Source organism: Mastigoproctus giganteus, chromosome 12, assembly GCF_048544385.1.
Source record: "Mastigoproctus giganteus isolate SK-2022 chromosome 12, ASM4854438v1, whole genome shotgun sequence".
NCBI classification, from domain to species: domain Eukaryota; kingdom Metazoa; phylum Arthropoda; class Arachnida; order Uropygi; family Thelyphonidae; genus Mastigoproctus; species Mastigoproctus giganteus.
In genome coordinates, this window is record NC_143586.1 from 12087054 (window position 1) to 12106020 (window position 18967).

Here is an 18967-nt window from a genome sequence, read left to right on the forward strand (position 1 = left end):
ACCTCATCTGTTTCCACTTCAGTTGCCCTGGGTTTCTTCCTGCTCTCCCCCCCCCTCTGGTTCGATGTTGTCTATATTCTTTGTTCTTTACGGTTGGTCACTCACATCCTGCTTGATTTTTTCCAAGATTGCAGGAGCGATCAGGTTCGATGATAGTCCTCATTCTGGGTAGTCACTAGCGCAGTTGCGCTGGAAGCCCCTCAGGTCTAACAACTCGAACAACTTCCAGTTGTTGGACCTGAGGTTTTTGCCTTTTTCCTGTGGGACACATACGGGAGGGGTGTCCCGCCGTATGGCTCGCTCAACAGTGCAATTTTCTCCACTGTCTTCCCCCCCCCCCTGGAGGTTATGATTATGATTATTATTATTATTACTTTTTTTCTTTTAAACAGATCAATAACTTTGGCTAATGAATATACCTGGACCTCATAATTAACTCTTTTTTTATATGTTCTGAACAAATTTGATCCGAGAAATTTATTTTTAGCACTAGGTCTCGCAGAATTCCATTTTAATGGTCAGCATATTTTATCCAATAATCTCACTTGTTATATCCTTGTGAAATCACGAAAATATTAATTCAGAATACACCGAAATCTAGAATATAATTTCGAAGTCGTTTGTAAAAAATTAGTGTCACGCCCCAAACTTCTTACTCTCCCCTAATTATCGAAAGTAAGTTAACTTATTCCACTTGCCATGACAACCAAATAGGTCACTGAAACAGGTTTTCCTTCGTCTCGCTTAACGAAAATAGCTGGCCGCATACAAGCGTCGCTGGAAAAGACTTCTATTTGAGACAATCCTGTTTTCTACTTGACGCATTTGCTTCTCTCTCTCTCTTTGCCTTTATTTTAAAGTCTCAATATACAAAAATCTAATTATGAATATTACAACAGTTTATTGAGCAAAACTCAGTAGTCGAAGCGCCACCATGCGTCTAGCGATACTAAAACGTTTCCCTCGAGCTTAATTTCACTTTTAAAAGGAGACGGATCTTGGAGGAAGTAGTGGAGTCTTGTTGGTGATTTTGTTACTCGCGTGTTGTATACGGAAGTGTTTGGATTTTCCTCGTTCAGGTATGTAATTTTCCTCGACGTGTAGGAAGTATTAGTAAAACATAATACTTCTTTCTTTACTTTTTTTTTATGTGCTGGATTTGCGTTACTTTTTAGGTCTTCTACCTTTAAAGACGATAAGTTATTCATTAAAGTAAATCGATTGCACTTCCTATTGGGGTTCCGGTAATATCGGGTGTTAGCTGTAGTGTGGTGTGTTCCTTCTCAGTATGCGTAGTCAAATGGACTAGCAGCATACCATCACACGAGTTTCGCTCTCCCTTTTATATTATGTTGGCTGCTACAGTAGTACTATAGCTTAAGTGTAAATAGAGCTCATGTATCGATTGTCTTGTAGGATCACTGAAAAAAATGGCTTCTTATGTTAATGAAAATAACAGGAGTCGTCGGTGGTTCACATGCATTTTATCATCATGTAAGTTCTCTAAGAATTCAGTTTTTTTCTAACTTTGTACTTCTGAAGCTTCTATTAACTAAGAAATAGTTCTGTCCTTAATACTAGTGTATCTGACATCTCCTGACCGAAATTAAAGATTATTCTTAATATATTGGGAGATTATGCTTCTCCTTACCATTTGTAATAATTCAGTTTATAAAAGAATTTGTGGAGGGCACGCGAATCTAACGCTGGGTCATAAGTAATGATTTAGAAGTAGCTGTAAGTTTCTTTATGGTAACCATGCATGTTTATCCAGCTTTCTAACTTGCTGATATTCCTTGGAGGTCCATCCTAAATCGTTACTCACCCACTCAGCTCGTCAATCCCTACAGGTGTGGACTTGCTTTAACATCTCTCTCAGATTTATTTATATGTATAGTAAAAACCCATAGTAACCACCTTTTCAAGGTGGTGGGTACTTGAATTTTGTAATGGATATCCTTAATGGTTTCAAAAGAACCATTTTTTTTTTGTTCAAATAATTTCTATTTGAACAAGTAATGGTTTTGACCAAATTCCATTTGGCACTTTGCTAATAGATGTAGCAATATCCGCTTTATTTTACTTAAATATCGACTTTGAAATCGCTTATAAATAAAACATCGTGCTACCAATTTTTTTTTTTTTTTTAAAAGCTTGTCGTATTTATAGTAAATACTATATCGTGTAAGATCTTAACCCACACTTTCAGAAATACAGTAAAGTTGTATAAGAACTTGACTCGTCTGTTTTTGCTTTTAAATTTTATTTTTTGGAGGGGGAGGAAGGTGCCTGTATTTCTCACCAATTGAGTTTCATCATAATCATTCAAAAACGGAAAAATTATGGGGTGTGAAACCATTTTCCCTCGCATCTTTTAAACTTCGTTTTTTAATAGAATCCGCTCTAGCCATAGGAAGAGGGTGTGGGGTATTCCTACATTTTCACGTAGGTGAACAATGTGGGTCAATGTTTCTCATAATGTAGTTAACCCATCGGCTGTTAGATCCACCACTAATTTAACAAATATATTATCTCAAACTACTTATGCGATAGGATTTGAAATAACTGAACATTACTCCGATTAAAATTAAACATCATTTATTGCAACGTAAATGAAAATATGATATGACAGTTTTTAATCCGTCCCAAAGTACATCGGGAGGGGTGGTTACCGCTCCCGTACTAATAAATAAATAAATAAATAAATTTTCTGTTTATACTCCGGGACGACCAAACGGTCAGAGGAGTTCACAAGATAGAATACAAGAAACAGCACCGTATTCAGTAGTCACGGGCTTGAACCCCGGTCAATCACGGCACGTGTACTTATGCACCCGCGCGCCTGACCACTAGGCTACGGCGGCTACTAAGTAGTAGTTCTAGCTGGCGCCATTAGCTTTAGTTCAAGTCTAAGAACTATTTTAAAAACACTGGATGAACTCCAGATTATGGGTACACCTTGTCACTGCTTTGCGGGGACGGCCAAATTCGGGACGAATTCAAGGCAGAAATGTGGGTTTTTAATACTCATTTTTGGCTAGTGAAAGAAGGTTAGGTTAGTTTACGTCAGTAATTCGGGACGGATTCAAGCAAAAGAAGCAAATTCCTACAGAGGTGTACCCATAATCTGAAGAGTAATCAAAATATTTAAGTGATAGATGAATGAGACTAAATGAAAAAGGTTGGCTAAACTTTGAATGCTTTCAGAATGATATCAATTTGAATGATATCAGCCAAGAACTTCTAGACAACCGGATGGAGTGGAACCTGAAAGCCCCTCCCCATTTCAGATATGCTTTCAATAACAAATTCCATTTGAAGGTAGGAGGGTATGAATCTCCAGTTTACTTTGAGAGGGCTCTGAGGCGAAAATTTCATTGGGATACTTCTGGAAATAAGTCTTTCATAATTGGGAAGAGAACATCGTAGTTTTATTGGATTGAAAAACTTATTACCCACTCTTATTACTTAAATAGTGAACTGGTTTCTACATTGGTTGGCTACGAGAATGCGTAATTGACACATTAATTACTGTGTTAATAAAGAATTGGACTAGTTTGCAGAGTAATTTTTTATCAAGAATTGGACTCAACAAACGAGTCCAATTCTTTATTAAGGTTAAGCAGTTAAAGGTCAGCCAACTACCCTAGGAAAAATCGTGTATGCCTACATGTATATTATCCATTGTGTAGAATGAATGTCTGAACAAAGTACTAGCATAAAGCTGCAGCATGCTTTGCTCTAGTAACTTCTTCCTACTGGCTGTTGCTCGTTAATAGCTCATTAATTCGTGACATTACGCGTTCGAAAATTCAACTCCCCCCACCAAACTCACTACCGTTTCTTTTGGAATTCAAAATGGCTTTACTATCCTGTGTAGATGCATATAAAGGTATAACGCGTCCGCCCTCAAACATGTTACGAAGAATGGTCTAACCCTTGCTTCCATCGAATTCTTAACTGTGCCAGCAAATATACCAATTGGGTCACAGTACGAATTACTGCTAAGCTCTTTATTGTAATTAGCAACTGTATTTGATTTGCAAATGCAGTATAGCATTTGCAAATCGACGACTACAATTAACCTGGAGCTGTCGGGGACGTTGAAACTAGTAATCGGGTCAGTTGAAAGTTGAGTAACTTAACCTCTCTGGTCGGTTCAGTTAACTGATGGTTATTTGAACTTAACTGACAACTAAATCAGGTCACAGAACAGTAATTTTCTTTTCCAAGTAGCGTTTCTCCAGAATGGTCAGCGTATCGTTAGGGATTTAAGTCCAAAGAACAATCAGAAGTTATTACGGTTGTGACTGGCTACGTATTTACGAAGGGTGATCAAATATCATTCAGATATGTTAAACATTTGATGGTTATTTCTTTTAGACAACTCCCAACCAGTTTGTTCCTTGTTTCATCTCTCCATTTTCTGAACATTAACACATTCTGGTATAATGAATATACTAGAAACGCTCACTTCTTAAAGCAAGCTGTATTAGTACCTTAGCCGGTACTTCTCGAACATTGAGAGTGAAAGAACCACTGCTAGAATTCATCTGGAACTGTTTGTTTTTTACCCCAGTGAAATCATGTCGGTTAGTCTTCCAAAATGTCATATAAACCTTTGCTAACGTTAAAGCAAATTCGTAGCATTAGTTCTGAAAGTAAAATCTCAGAATTACTGAGAAACAGTATGATAAACATTTTCAGTCTGTAACCAAAAATCGTTAATTTTTCAAATCAAATAGCTACTTGATCATTAAATCATCTGAATTCGGTCACTTTCAGACTTCAAAGTTTCGCGACTTTAACATTTGTAGCCTTCAAGTGATTATTCGGCAAATGCTATTTTTAAATCGTTTTTCCCGATAGATGGTTAAATAATTACTGACTTATGCTTCTACTGAACAGGGGTGAACTTCGCCAGTAAATTTAAGGGATTCCGCCTAGAAAAACATTTTAATCTACTTCCACCACTGCTGGTTCAAATGTTACTAAAAGCAAACAATTCCATTTTCTATGGAGTTCAGGATGTTTGACGGAAATTTGAAATTTCTTACTAATTATTACTCTTGACCTCATTAAGATTGGATTTAGGCTACGTAACTGTTAACAGGTACGGGTTTCATAACCTTGTTCGCTTTCTAAGTTAAGAGCTTGCGCAAAAGATTGATCAACATCCCGCGACTTAAGTTACCCCATGCTTCATACCAGCAGTTCCCAGTGGTTTATACTTCAGTTCTTATCGTATGCAGATCATACTTTGAACGTGAAAAAGGCCAGATTGTGATCTCTGTAATGGAGATAAATTGAATAGGCGGTTGAATGTCATTCGTAGGCGGCCCTATTTTCTCTCTCATCCTGCAATCTGTTAGCATAAGCAGTGCGTTACTTACACTTACAGATTGTAGAGCGAATATTTCGCAGAAAAGCTAGTGAATAACCTTGATCCGACTTAATTCTCTGCTATGCCAAAACGAATCTACCCCTACTGGAGTGATAAACCACCTTAAGTTTTTCTTGGAGGCTTGGTACCTTCGTTGAATAAGTAAATTTAACTACGTCTGTAGTGTGTCGAATTGCATGGATTCTTCGGTCTTTGCTGGACGAAAAGCCTTAACTTCTGGACGTTAATAACCATATCTCTCAGCTGTGACCGACAAATTCTGCCACCTTGTGAAAATTCTTGTCATTGACAAGATTCAAACTCGGAACTTTCCACTTGGTGTGGGAGGACGTTGAATGGCGCTTACATAATGAACAAAAAGGATTTAAGAGTCCAAATCAAAGTGGACAAATTTCTAATCTAAGGGATTTCAGGATTTCTGCATGCTTACCTCTCCCATTTTGAGAGCCCAGTCGGCTAATACGAACAAACGTTGAGCTGTAATTAGTGGTCTGAGACGGAAAGAGTAGCTTCCCTGAGTTATGAAAGACTTATTATTCAGCATTTTCCAGTTACACAATGCAAATCGTCCCCTGAACCTCATTTCTTTTCACTAAATGAAAATAGTCTCAGATCATAAACCGACGTACTATGGCGAATCCCCTCCCCCCCGTAGCGAAGTATGAGCGAGACTGGAACTTGAGAATAAAAGAAACTAATCTCAAATCATTATGCTAACTTATGAAGTAGCAATACTCATACGAAATTCATTCTATTAACAAAGCGGGCTTTGAGTAGTATCCGAAAACTTAAGCCATAGATTAAAAATCCTGTTTCCTGCGTGAGCAGAACGTCAACTGCTGAATATAATATTACTCCCTGGTCATCTAATTACAACTGATTTCTTATAACCACGCAACTCATTTATTCATCACTTAAGTCGACTTTCTTCAAATTTTGTTCTTTGTACGTGTCCAAGAAACGGGTAAAGATGTAGAAATATTGCAGTCAATTTATGAAAACCAAAAACCAGCCTTTCGAGTGGGGAACCGTGACTTACTGTAGTGTTCAAAATAGTGACCTGTTTGCTTAGTGTTCCGTAAAAATATTTACGGAACAATTTCTGCCCGTCCAATGTCTGTTGTGGCTGCTACACTTCAGTTTTTCTTGCTTGCGCTGCTCGAGTTTTTGTACGTCTCCTAAGAAGGCGTGCACTTTGTGGTCTATGGTCATTGTCTCTGTGTTTCTACTTTTCTATTTTGCGAGTCTTCAGCAAGCAAGACTTGGGTGTCTACAAGTTTACTTTGCATAAATAAATTTATTTACATTTTATTCAGTTTTAATCCCAGCAGTTTGCATTTGGAGGGGAAAGGGTTTCATTTCATATGGATTATGAATACATAGCATAACGCATGCTGTTATACATAATAGTATTGTTCTGAGCTTGCTGATAGCCATATGCAGTATACCTTGAATTTGTCAATTAAGTTCAATTGTCACTTCTCAGCCCATCTGGCTAAGTTTTCCGGATCCTGTTGTAATACTAGCATACTGAGTACTGTCATTAACTACGCTGCCAAACTTAGACATTATATTCCTTCATCTATCAATTGTCTTGTGACTGTCGGTTCCTCTGACCAGCTTCCTTCAGATTTTCTCCACTGCAGTTTAAAAGCTCTGCAGGCAAGTTAATTCCTGGTGCTTTGTTATTGCTAAGAGACTAAGGCTGCGTCGAACTCATCTTTAGATGTTTCTTGTTCTAATGCCGTATTCCTCCACGTGTATGTGCTTGAATCAAAGTTCAACATATCCTCTTTTTCTTCGAAATTCAGTACTGTCATTACCTTTTTTATCCCGCATTGCTCTCGTTTGAATTCCGCTACTTTCTCGTTAATTCTGATTTTTGTATGCGCCAAGTTCAACCGACCTTGTTGTTCGACCTCTTGACAGTTCTCTGCCCACCATTGTTCTTTTACCTTCCTACATTCCATGTGTTGAATTTCATTCTTCAATCTAGGACAGTTCGTTTTGATCACTTTTTTGGTCTTTCAGTCGTCTATTTTCTGCAGTAAAATATCTGATCCAAGGTTTCCACCTAATTTTTTTTCACTCTTCCTCAGTGCCTCAAATGCAGCTTTACAAGTCATTGATTAAAGACCAATTTTACCCTAGATTGTTCATTGTCTCCTCAGTAGCGATAACATTGGTCAGATCTTGAAATAAATGTTTAGCACTCTTTTCTCAATGTTCCCATCTCATTCATGAGATGAAGAGTGCTTTTATAGACTTCCTTTTATTTAGGCGCTTATTTTAATTCTACATCTTCTCGAGTGAGTGGTCTGAATCTCCGCCTGCTTCCGGACAGGACATCGCTTTCTTCACATGGTAACGGTATCTCTTTAACTAAGACGTAAGGCCCATCCGTAGCCAGGTGGAAAGGAGCAGCAGTGCGTAGCACCCGCTTCTTGATTAAACCGGGGTTCGAGCCCGTCACCACCAAATACGGAGGATGCGGAAAGGTCGGGAATGACCACCGCATATCCCGGAGCAATATGGCCTTAGTTGCTAATGCTCCTAAAAACCAAATAACAAACAAAGATGTAATCAATTTGGTACTTTCACGAGTTGCCATGATTCTTCAATGTATATTTTTGTGGAGTGGCGCCTTAAACCATGTATTTGCTACCATTAGCCTCTTCTTTACCAAACTCCACTCACACCTAGACCAAAGTTCCCCAGTCTTTTCATCCTCTCTCTCCAACCATTGCATTCCAATTCCCCACAATTATCACGTTCTCTTGATCTAGTTTTTCGTATTAATTCCTCAAACTATTCGGTCTCCAACTAATTCGTCAGCACTATTTGAGGTTGCCATATAAACTTGTATAACCACCATGTCGATCGTTTTGCCGCAAATGTAACCATGATAAGTCTGTCCTAACGATTCCACGTCTACCAGTGCTCTCATGCATTGTGTCATTATTTCCACTCGCCTCTGTCCCCCCACTACTTCAGAGTGCACAACTTTATCCACTTACAAATTCACTCACTTTACTCCATCGTGTCCCCGCCATTCCAAGCACATTATTATTACCATTCCTCTGCATTTCTTTCAAACCTCCATCTTTCCATATCTCAACATGGTTCGTAAGTTGCATGGCCTGACTCCTTCGTCTATATCATTAATAAATAGTTAACAATGAGCCGAGCACTGTTCCTCGGGAAACTCTTCATAACAGAAGACCACTGCCCATTGATAGACACTGTCTTCTCCCACTCAACCATCTTTATCCATATACTTTCCTGAAAAGTATGGTGTAAAAATAAAATTTTGCATCCAGGTCCTTTGTTACTGCATTAGATTGGTCAGAAAAGATCGTCCCATAACAAACCCATGCTGTGACTGCATTACTTCAATCAGTGACAATTATTTTCACTGCATCAGCGGTCAAGCTAGCAGCTCGACTTATTCATATCGCCTTTGAACTGGGGATGCATTAGCACAGTTCCAGTCCATAGGGAACTCCCCTAAATTCAAAGGTTGTTCATTATGTCATAAGGGTTTGTTTTATGCGTACCTCTAATTAAATAGATCCTCCCTACCCCAAGCGCCTCTTAGTTTCAACAATTTAAATTCCATTTTCCTGTCAGTTTTCAATCATTTAGCGTCCTGTTACAATTTCGTACACTTTTGTATCCTCATCCCTAAAAACTTGCATCATGTTTGGATGCAAGATATTGTTTGTCGGCAACTTGTAGGATCAAGAGTTAAACCATCCACACAAGTGGAGCACTGATTCGTCCCATTCTATTCTTCACATGAGTAAAGAGGTGATTGCTCCTTTTCTTTGGAATTTTTTTTCCAGACTTCTTTAATCATGTAAAGAAAGCTACACCCACCCATAGGCAGTAATCAAATGCTAGGAAGGAAAAAACTCAATATTGGGTAAATAAAATATACACAGATCAAGTCAATAATTACAGAAGTTGAGACATCGTTGAACATAATACTCTAGATACATTCGGCGTCTGTCCAAGAAGAGTGTGGGGATGCTGTCCGGAACAGAACCCACGTAAAGCGATGGTGTAATGCAAGATTGTGTGGGTATCAGCAAAAAATTGATCTGTAGACTGTTCACGTGAATAGTCTGGGTTGATATTTAGGTCGTTGAGTCCAATCGTGTTTGCTGGGAACATATGGCTGATTTAGTTGACAGGTCTGATCATAGATGTTTGTCGGTTAGTTATTCTGCTGTTCGCGTGGGCAGGATAAGGTTATCGATGTTAGGAACATCTAGTTTACCCGAAGGGTCATTCCATGCAGCGAATGTAGTATACCCCTCGAGAACTTCTCGTTTGTGATTTAATTGCAGACATGGTTCATGTCTACTATAGGCTTCTGTATCGCCTGATACTTTATGCATCCCATGCATTTCTTTCTTTGCCACTAGTTTCGTCAGTTCATCTGACATCAATTTAAGCCTAAACCTTGAACAATATTTTTTAGTTGATATAAAAAGCACAGTAACTTCTGATTACTTCCCTTAAACGCTTCCCATTTAGAACTACAATGGTCCCAGACAAGTTAAATTGTCTGGGACCATTGTAGCCACACACTACGAATGTGAAACCCTTCCATTTGCTGTGAGGAGCAAATTTGAAAATGAGAATTCACTTGGCACAGAGCTGGGTCGAAGTGACTTGTCCTTCGTACTGGATTAGCTGCGTAGACCATTTCACTGCTCATTCCAGACCATGCTGGTTGTAGTTAACCATATAGAAATATAATACTTAGTTGGCAGAAAATCTACATTTATTTTAGAGCACCCCACACTTTCCAAAGTGGGGTATGCGGTTGTATTTATTTTTTTGGGGGGGCGCATGTGCTTATGAAGCAGTTTATTTTCACGAAACATGGACAGATCATTCCATTAATCCAGGTACGAAACGTATTTTATTTTAATCATAGACTAAATTTATCAATTTATAAAATTTGTATATTCAGTTCGTCAAATTTGCTTGCTTCCACTTGTGGAAGGAGGAGAGGGCATGTGAAATATAGGAAGTGTTTTAAGAGGGTGGCGGAAGGCCTATGTTTAGGAACATCTACTTCAGAGTAAGGTTAGCAGATTTGCTGAAATATTCGGCATACTAGGAAGAATACATCTAAATGGCAGGCTTTAATTACGATTGGGTGTTAATGTTTGTGATAAGGCTTGGGCGCTGTTTCTTGTTCTTGCACATCTTGTTTACATCTAAGGAGAGCATAGTGCACAAAGGATTTGTATTAGCTGGGAAGAAGTGTTCGAAGCAGTAAAGGTTATTTAGCTTGGAGCGCCATTGGTTGTTACGGGTGTGATGTTTGTCTCCTTGAGTAAATTCCCTTGGGTATAGTTTTGTACATACAAAGTGCCTTGTTCCACTGTTAATTAAATAGGCTGACTAACGATAATCTGTAATTAGATTAAATAGTTCTAACCACAACTTATGCTTCATACTAGCTACTGAAAAGTTGAATTGATTTAAAATCAATTCGTTCTAAATTGTTTTGTGCAGCAGTTTCACAATTCTGAAAATATCCATCACTGTACCAAATCTAACTAGTGAATATAGATATGGCATTAATAGAGGCATATGAAGCAAGTTTAGCATCAGATATCCACTCGAGAAGGAAAGCAAAGATTAGTGGAAACCATGGTGATTATTTTCAAGGAGGGCATCTGCTTTAAGATTCCAGAAGCAATTCATTGCTGTCATGACACTCGCTATCCTTTATTTTGTTTGGTAGTTTTGATATTTAATCTTCGCTTGTGAAGGTGACATTTGGTACCTCTTCAGCTACTTGTTGCAATGTGCAACAACTTCGTGTAACATGGTATAAGAGCTTAATTTCGTAAGTCATTAACAATCTGCTTGTAAACGTTAAGTGCATCTTTTTCACGCCCCAAGTAAATTAAAGGTTATCGTGAAGGTAAAATTTCCAGGGTAGAAAGCCACTCAGATATGAGATGGGAGCGCCTCTTTCGGACACTTTGAATGGTCGGCCAGTTCGTGGCCTCTTTGGAATGAGGCCTCAACTGAATAGTTGAGGTCGATATTAAGATCTAATGATCTGGCTTAATTGTATTAAACGCTTTTTTATAGTATATACTTCACTCATGTTTCATGGAATCTGAAACAGTGAGTAAGGCGAAAAGATTATGTACAACAGTGTTCGACTTCTGCCAGAACGTTGGTATAGGTTATTTACATAACTTAATATGCCAGTTGCTTAACTTGAGTCTTCCAAAATGTCAACTCACTGTCAAACCGAACTTCGAGCACGGGGTGTGAATGGCAGAACTAGTGAGATCTGGGATTGGCTAAGTACTGGCCTTCCAGTTATTAATTTGAACGCTACATCACGAATAATAAAAGTAAGCCTTTATTAGTCCTTATCACCAACTCTCGAACTTCCTCCTATCCTTTTATTGCCACATTGATATCACCTGATTGGAAATCGGAATTCCGTTGCCGTATACATAGGAAAAGCTCTAGAGAAACTATGCAGTCATACAATCGAACCTTCATTCGAGATATCTCGCATCCCCATTAAATATTTCTTCCGTGTGTGATACTTCTAGAAAACGCTTGCATCTATTTCGGGGTCGTTGACCATCCAAAACGTATATTAAGAAGCAAGATCATTTAGCCTTGCTAGAAGGCAAAGCACTTATTGAAAGTTTAATTAAGATATACAAATTAATGGTTCTTAATTAGTTCTAATAGCCCACATTGTATCAGATATGCAAGTTTCCCTTAGCCAAAGCAAACTCCCTGCTGTTTCAACACTTCCAAAGATCTTGTTCAGGGTTTTTGATGCAAAACTAGAACAAAACCTCCACTTAAATTTTCTTAAAAGAATTAACTAGTATTGCTTCCTGGAATTTTAAATTGTGTAAATCTTTTCATCCCTCCATTTTTAAGTGCGTGTTTAGACAGTATACAAAACTGCTTATCACGCTTAATGACATCTTAATGTTCGGTATTGAACGTTGATTTTGCTGTTCTGAGCTTTTCTTTTGTAGAAAAACGCTAAATTCCTGCAGCTAAAACATCTCGGCCTTCAACTTCCATGATGTGTCCACCATGGCCCTAAAACTATTTAGAAGAAATCTAAACCTGAAATTTTGCGTGTACGAAGGAATCCTAGTGGTGTACACTGATTTTTTTTACTCTTAAATCATTCTCTCAACGAATTAACATGTTTCTCACCTTCCGCGGAAGAACGCAATTATAGACTTATGATAAATAAGACTGTTTCAAGCTTCACAGGTGGTGCGAGTTGGTTACTCGTAAGTTAATTTTGGCTCTTCCGCCTACAAACTTGCTGATGTGACATGCGGGCATAACACTAAACGGAACTCGTACATAATCTCCTTTCTGGTTTGGTATAATCTTTTAGAAGGTATAAAGCCTTAAACAGTCTTTAAGAGCAATATTAATTGCTCTTAAAAGACTGTTTACAGTATCTAAAACTTACTGTTGTCATAAGTTGATTGACATTCGGTACAGAATCTGGAGGTGGGGTGGGGGGGCTTTGGAAGACCTGATTGTAGTACAGGTAGAAAAGTTTGTGCTGAACCTTATTCAGAATGAATGCGACGCAGGTTTAAGGTGACTGACAAGGGTTAGAGGAAACTTTGAGCAAGTGGCTCGACAATATTGATTCTTTGTTCTGGGAAAATGCGTGAAGTAAGGATCAGATTACGAATGCCAAAATTGTTAGTGCGCTTTTGACTGGGACAGTTTGTCAGGTTGGACACTGAGGAAATATCGTTTTCCTTTCTGCTAGGTCAGTCCATTCAGTAGAATTTCAACACTAGCTGCAGTCAGGGTGCAGCATTTCTATATTGGTTTTCAGTCATTCTTTTCTTCATGAACATCCGTGAACGCGAGATACTTGGTGCATCACAGGATGATATCACACTACAAAGATGAGTCCATGAATCATTAAATTGTGGGCAACGCTGCGGGAACGGACCAAACATTAATCATCTGGGACTAAAGTGTCACCTGAATCTAGATCATGTGGGATGGATTTCTCCTTCTGTTCAGTTTGCCCCACCAAAATCCAAGACCCTTTCTGCCTTGTCGGGCTTAAAACAAGAGGCAACTTATCATATAAAATGCATACTTCCTGCGCTTATGCGTATCTAATTTTGTCTTCAGCCACTTCGACTAAATCAATTCCTTCAGAATTGAATACAGGCCTCAGCTGGCAGCCTAAGATATTAGGCAACTTTCGACATAATGAGGGTCATTCTTAACTCTACACCATGGAAACATTTGATAATCTCAAAAGCTGAACACTGAAAAGATCGATACCACCCTAAAGGACCCTATAGGCTAATGGATCATGCCCAAACCTCCACTACTTTCACCGTCCTTAATGAGTAGAGTATGTATTTCTAAATTTTTCCACAATTAATTTGGTTCACAAGCTCCTGTTCAAACCTTTAACAGCAATTAGGTCAGCATAGATATGCTAGAAGTTTCTATGAAACAAAAAAGGAACTTGGTTCTAGTTTGATTTATTCTACCGTTCGCATCTGACTTTAGGATCATGAGTATGAAAGACATCACACTTTTGTTATGTAATGGCGTGCTTTAGTCGGTTGTAATTCGTTCTCTTAATGCTAGTTTATTTTGGTGCCCTTTTTGGAAAGGGTGGTGAACTAAAAGGTCCTTGTCACTTGCTCTACAATAAAGTCTAGGAACGATGGTTCGTAGGTGTTGCTCCTTTTCAAACAAGGAGTACACTGAAAGTGTAACTTTGATCTTTGAGATCAACGAACGCCCTACGTCCTACTTGTCAGCTTGGTATGTTGATGTACAAACCTTTTTTTTTTCAGGCCGTAATCATGTTTTTACTCTGAAAAAAAGTACTTAAATAATGGAATCTAATTGTCCGCGTTTATTATCAGGAATAATATGGACTTCACTTCAAACTGGTTATGACCATCTTGATTCAAGAAAGTTGGGAATATCGTGTTTATGAAAACATTCAATCCACATGAAGTGCATCTTGTTTTAAAATAACTTTGCATAATCTAAAGTTGCGTGTATCACTCACAAAGGTAATTCGAAGAAACGAAATGAAAATATTTAGTCAGCATATGAACTGTTAAAGAATATTTTATTAATTTTAAAATTTCTAGGAGGGGAGATATGTACAACGATACACGGGCCCAGTAACCAACTTGATATGGATATAAGAGCAGGAGGGAAAATTTTTTGCCCTTTCTGAAGGGGAAAGAAGAAACTTAGTTTCTTGGGCATCTTTTGAATTCTTCTGTAGAACGAATCTAGCATTACTTCGTTGAACATGTCGCACTTGATTAAGTTACTGGCAACTTTAGCAAATGCTAAGAGGGACACGTTCAACGAAATAATTCTAAAATTGAACTTCTACAGAGTAAAGAACTTCATAGAAGTTCAAAATGGATAGCAAAATCTCTTTTCGGTAGAGAAAGATGCATGAAATAGTTTCAGAACACTTCGGACACTAGACGATCTTATAAAAACAATCGCTACAGGTTTTAGAATCCATAGTGTGTTTTTTTTTTACCGTGCAAGGTCAGGAAAGCTGATATTAGACTTGAGTTTCTGTAAATTATAATTTTCAGGAAATCCACAAGAGTGGAAGTTTAAGAAGGAAATTCCGAAGAACAGTACTCCTGGAAACCTATAGATAACCTATGGGCATGCAGCAGAAACACTGGGACAGTGGCAAGACTTCATTAGACAAGGTCGCCCTCTTTTTAATGGAGACTAAAGACAAAGGTTATGTGTCACCCCATATGTGGGAACAATATTCCATGCCGGAGACAGATTTCAGATCTGTACAAGTGATTGTATGAATTTGGATTGACCAGAAGTCCTTTTGATTGCAGATGTTTATCCTTAAAAGCTATTTCGAAAGGCGAAATGAGTAAATAAAGAATTAAGTTTTCGATTTCTATATCGGAAAAAAGTTAGCCTTGCTGTTAAAGGTAATAGACGATATCGCTGAAATAGTAAGCGAATTTGAGCTTCTGATCAATCAGAAGCTATTAGGTTATACAGGAATTAAATGTAAAGAATAATTTAACATAACTTAGTTAGTAGACTTGACTTTTATAAGCTGAAAATAATGGTAAAGATACTGGTTCATGAAGAGCAGCATCATAAACGCTGAACTCCAAGATTGTGGGTCCCTTACTGATTACACTCATTAATGACGTTAGTGTAGGTACTTAAAGTTTAATATCGAAATTAAATAGACATTTTATTATATATGGCGAGTTTAAGGATAAAAGTTGAGCGCTTTTATTTTAGTCATGCAATAAAGAAACATTACTGTTCTTACAGTAATTCATAAAAAGCGTAATGGTTCCATGATTTCATTTCACGAAATCTTGTGGATATCTTCTGTTTACTGCGCACACGCGCAAAGTTTTTTAACTCTTGCAATTAGAGGATTTTTTCCTTTATTAGATATATTATCCTCATGAAAGCTGTACTATTCTCATTTTTTGTATGCTTATTTTTTCTTGATTGAAGGCTCTTCCTATTGATCCATAAATGGATCTTCTCTGCAGAGTTCTTTAACTGCCTACTTTAATATTTGATAGTTGTATGTTCCCAAAACAACTTGACTAGATACCCAATCAAAAGATATTAGCTGTCTAATATTATCCAGCTAATGAAATTAGCTGTGTATCCTTCTGGATACACATGCCATTTGATATTAATGCATACACTCGCTGGCCGAAAAGTAACTTTTTTTTTTTCTTCAGTATCTAGAAGACAAAGAACGCTTTAATTACAGCCTGCATGTAGTGGCATGGTTCCACAAAGTGAGTCCACATCAGATTTGACAATTCTTTCCTTTAAGATATTTGTCAGTTGCTGTAGTGTGGATGGTAGAAAACGGCAGAACGGAATTGCCCTTTCCAGTATAAGATTCTCAATTTAATTCCTAATCTGGAGAATTAGGTAGCCAGGGCAGATGCTATAAACAAATAATCTTAGGAATGCTCCATGAACCATTCGGACAATTTTTGCATGTGGATAGTTGCGCTGTCTTGAAAGAATCCATCGCAATCTGGATAAAAATGAAACATTAATGTTGGAGTTGGTCCGATATGACAGATTCAGTAGAGGTAACACGATCTAATAGTATGAGCGGACCGAACCCTTACCAACAGAACATACCATAATATTACCTAGCTGCTTGTTGTGGACATGATAGTCTGGATGCGTGGTGGCTTCATAAGTTCACTCTTGCACCCTACCATTCGTGCAAAATAATTCGAATCTTGTCTGACCACATGGTTGTTTTTTCCATTGGAGTCCAGCTTTGCGCATTGTTTAGGCACCCAAATTGTAGAATCTTCAACTCTCGTCGCGTAGTTTTGTTTGGAATTGGGTCATTCTTTGCCTAAATTGAGTTTGTCATTTTCCGCACTTTGGATCTATTCTGACCGCTGTAAATTTGCCATCTCGTACTTGGGGTACAGATTTTCTCATTTCTTCCTTTTTAGAGCTGCATTCCTCTTTTCGTCTTTCACTCATGTTTTGAGATGCTGCTTTCTACAGTGATTCCTTTGTCTTAATTTTAACTGTTGCTAAACGTGCTCAAACACCTCTTTGAAAATCGCGAAGATTACCTTTCTGCCCCATGACCTAATCGACTAAGCCCAGAAAAGTATAGGAATTTTTCTAGCAGGGATAAGGAGGTGATTATTCCCTTGTATAAGGCAATGGTCAGACCGCACCTAGAGTACTGTATACAGGTCTGGAGGCCTCCTTTCAAGAAGGATGTAGAGATGCTGGAACGAGTAGAGAGGGCAACAAGATTAGTGAATGGAACAAAGGGGTTCTCTTACGAAGAAAGGCTTACGTTTTACAAATTAGTGTCTGAAGACTAGGCACCGGCCAGGTGATCTGATAGAGGTGTATAAAGCCTTGTATGGTTTGAGCATGCATCAATGCTGATGGGATTCTTCCTCTTGCTCAGAATAATCACCTGAGAGGGCATAAATTCAAATTGAGGAAAGACAGATGTAGGATAGACGTGAGGAAATTTGCCTTTAGCCAGCGGGTGGTTGGTTGCTGGAATAGACTTCCATCCCTTGTCGTAGACGTTGATAGCCTAAATAAGTTTAAGGCTCAGCTGGACAGGTATTTTGAACGAACAGAGGGGTGAAGTGGAAGTGGTTATTTATTTTTTTTTGGCTGATGCTGCATAAGCTTGCATTTCTTGCATCAAATGCCTCTGCTAATGCTAAAAATATGCAATATTTGTCGGATGCTAAGGAACTTGTGAAACATGTGACAATTTGCATATAACTACATTTAGTTTTAGTAGTAGCCATATGGTGCAAGGAACCCCTATGATCTTGCTGTACTGACCAAAAAATAAACAAACCACCTATTTGACTCATGTAGGTATTTGTTCAGCCGAGTACTAAATTTTACGTTCAGCCTGAACTACTCATGAAGGCAACTTATCCCTGGCTAAAAAATTCCTGCCATCCAGTCATATCACATCTGTCATCATTCCATGGGTCGACGTAAGAAGCCTTCCCACCATGTCTTGTCCATTTTCTCTCCTTTGATTTTACTCCAGTTTCCTCTTAACAACATCGGTCTTTATCATGTCCTGCCACCTCATTCTTGGTCTTTTGTTCTTTAGTTGCAATTCGAACATTCTTCTTGGGAAACGCCTGTCGTTCATCCTCTTGAGTTCGAACCATCTCAAATAGGCTCCTCACAAACCTCATTTCTGCATTCTGCTTTCACCATTTTCCCTCAGTTTCAATATCAATTGGTACGTAATATAGGTCTGGTATATAGCCTTCTTGCACTTCAGTGGTATGTTCCAGATCTCTTAACTGCCTATAAAAAAAACCCGCTCTTATCTTACATTTCTTTTTCAGTCTTTGATGGCGCGATCCAGATACTTTTAAGTTACCCATTTTCGGATCTTTTCCATTATAATGTATCCGTCAGGCTCGCCACTCCTCTTTTAAGCACCATTACTTCTCTCTTCCTGACTGTAAACTAGTCCAAACCTTGGCCATACTAGTCCACACCAACTTGCCATTGCACTTGTTCCCTGCTCTCCCCATATACAGTGCTCATCTGCGAAGAGCACTTTCATCTGGTCTTGTCCGAGTTTATGTAGGTATATTACCAAAGTCCAATGTTAGTGTTATTACCAAGTTAATGGACTATCTTGTTGCTAATATTTCTGTTAATTATACAAGGGTCGTCCATAAGTAATGCCCCTTGGTCTACATGAAGTTTGGTAGTATAGATAAAAACAAACATGCTAAAAAGTTTGTATTATAGGTCAAGTTATGAACTTTTACTTGATGAAAGTTTCCTTCAAAGGTCGGTGATATTTCCTTTTGAAGTCTGAATAAAACTGAGCTATAGTTCATCAAGGCGCTATCGATAAGCGAAGTTTGTAGATAGCTTGCACATTTTGAGTCGGAGACATTTGCAACCAGCCAAGGAGTGGAAGAGCAATGTCTGCGTGCATCGAAGAAAACT

General features: G+C 38.3%; 1 pseudogene across 1 annotated transcript in view; it reads left to right on the forward strand.

The window, feature by feature from the left end:
• The first annotated feature begins 996 nt into the window (after positions 1-996).
• The window catches only part of LOC150076690 (lysophosphatidylserine lipase ABHD12 pseudogene), a 41640-nt pseudogene continuing 23669 nt past the window's right edge, over positions 997-18967 (forward strand). Inside the window, exon 1 of the transcript XR_016547733.1 lies at positions 997-1079. The product of XR_016547733.1 is annotated as a lysophosphatidylserine lipase ABHD12 pseudogene (transcript). The remainder of the gene's footprint in view (positions 1080-18967) is intronic.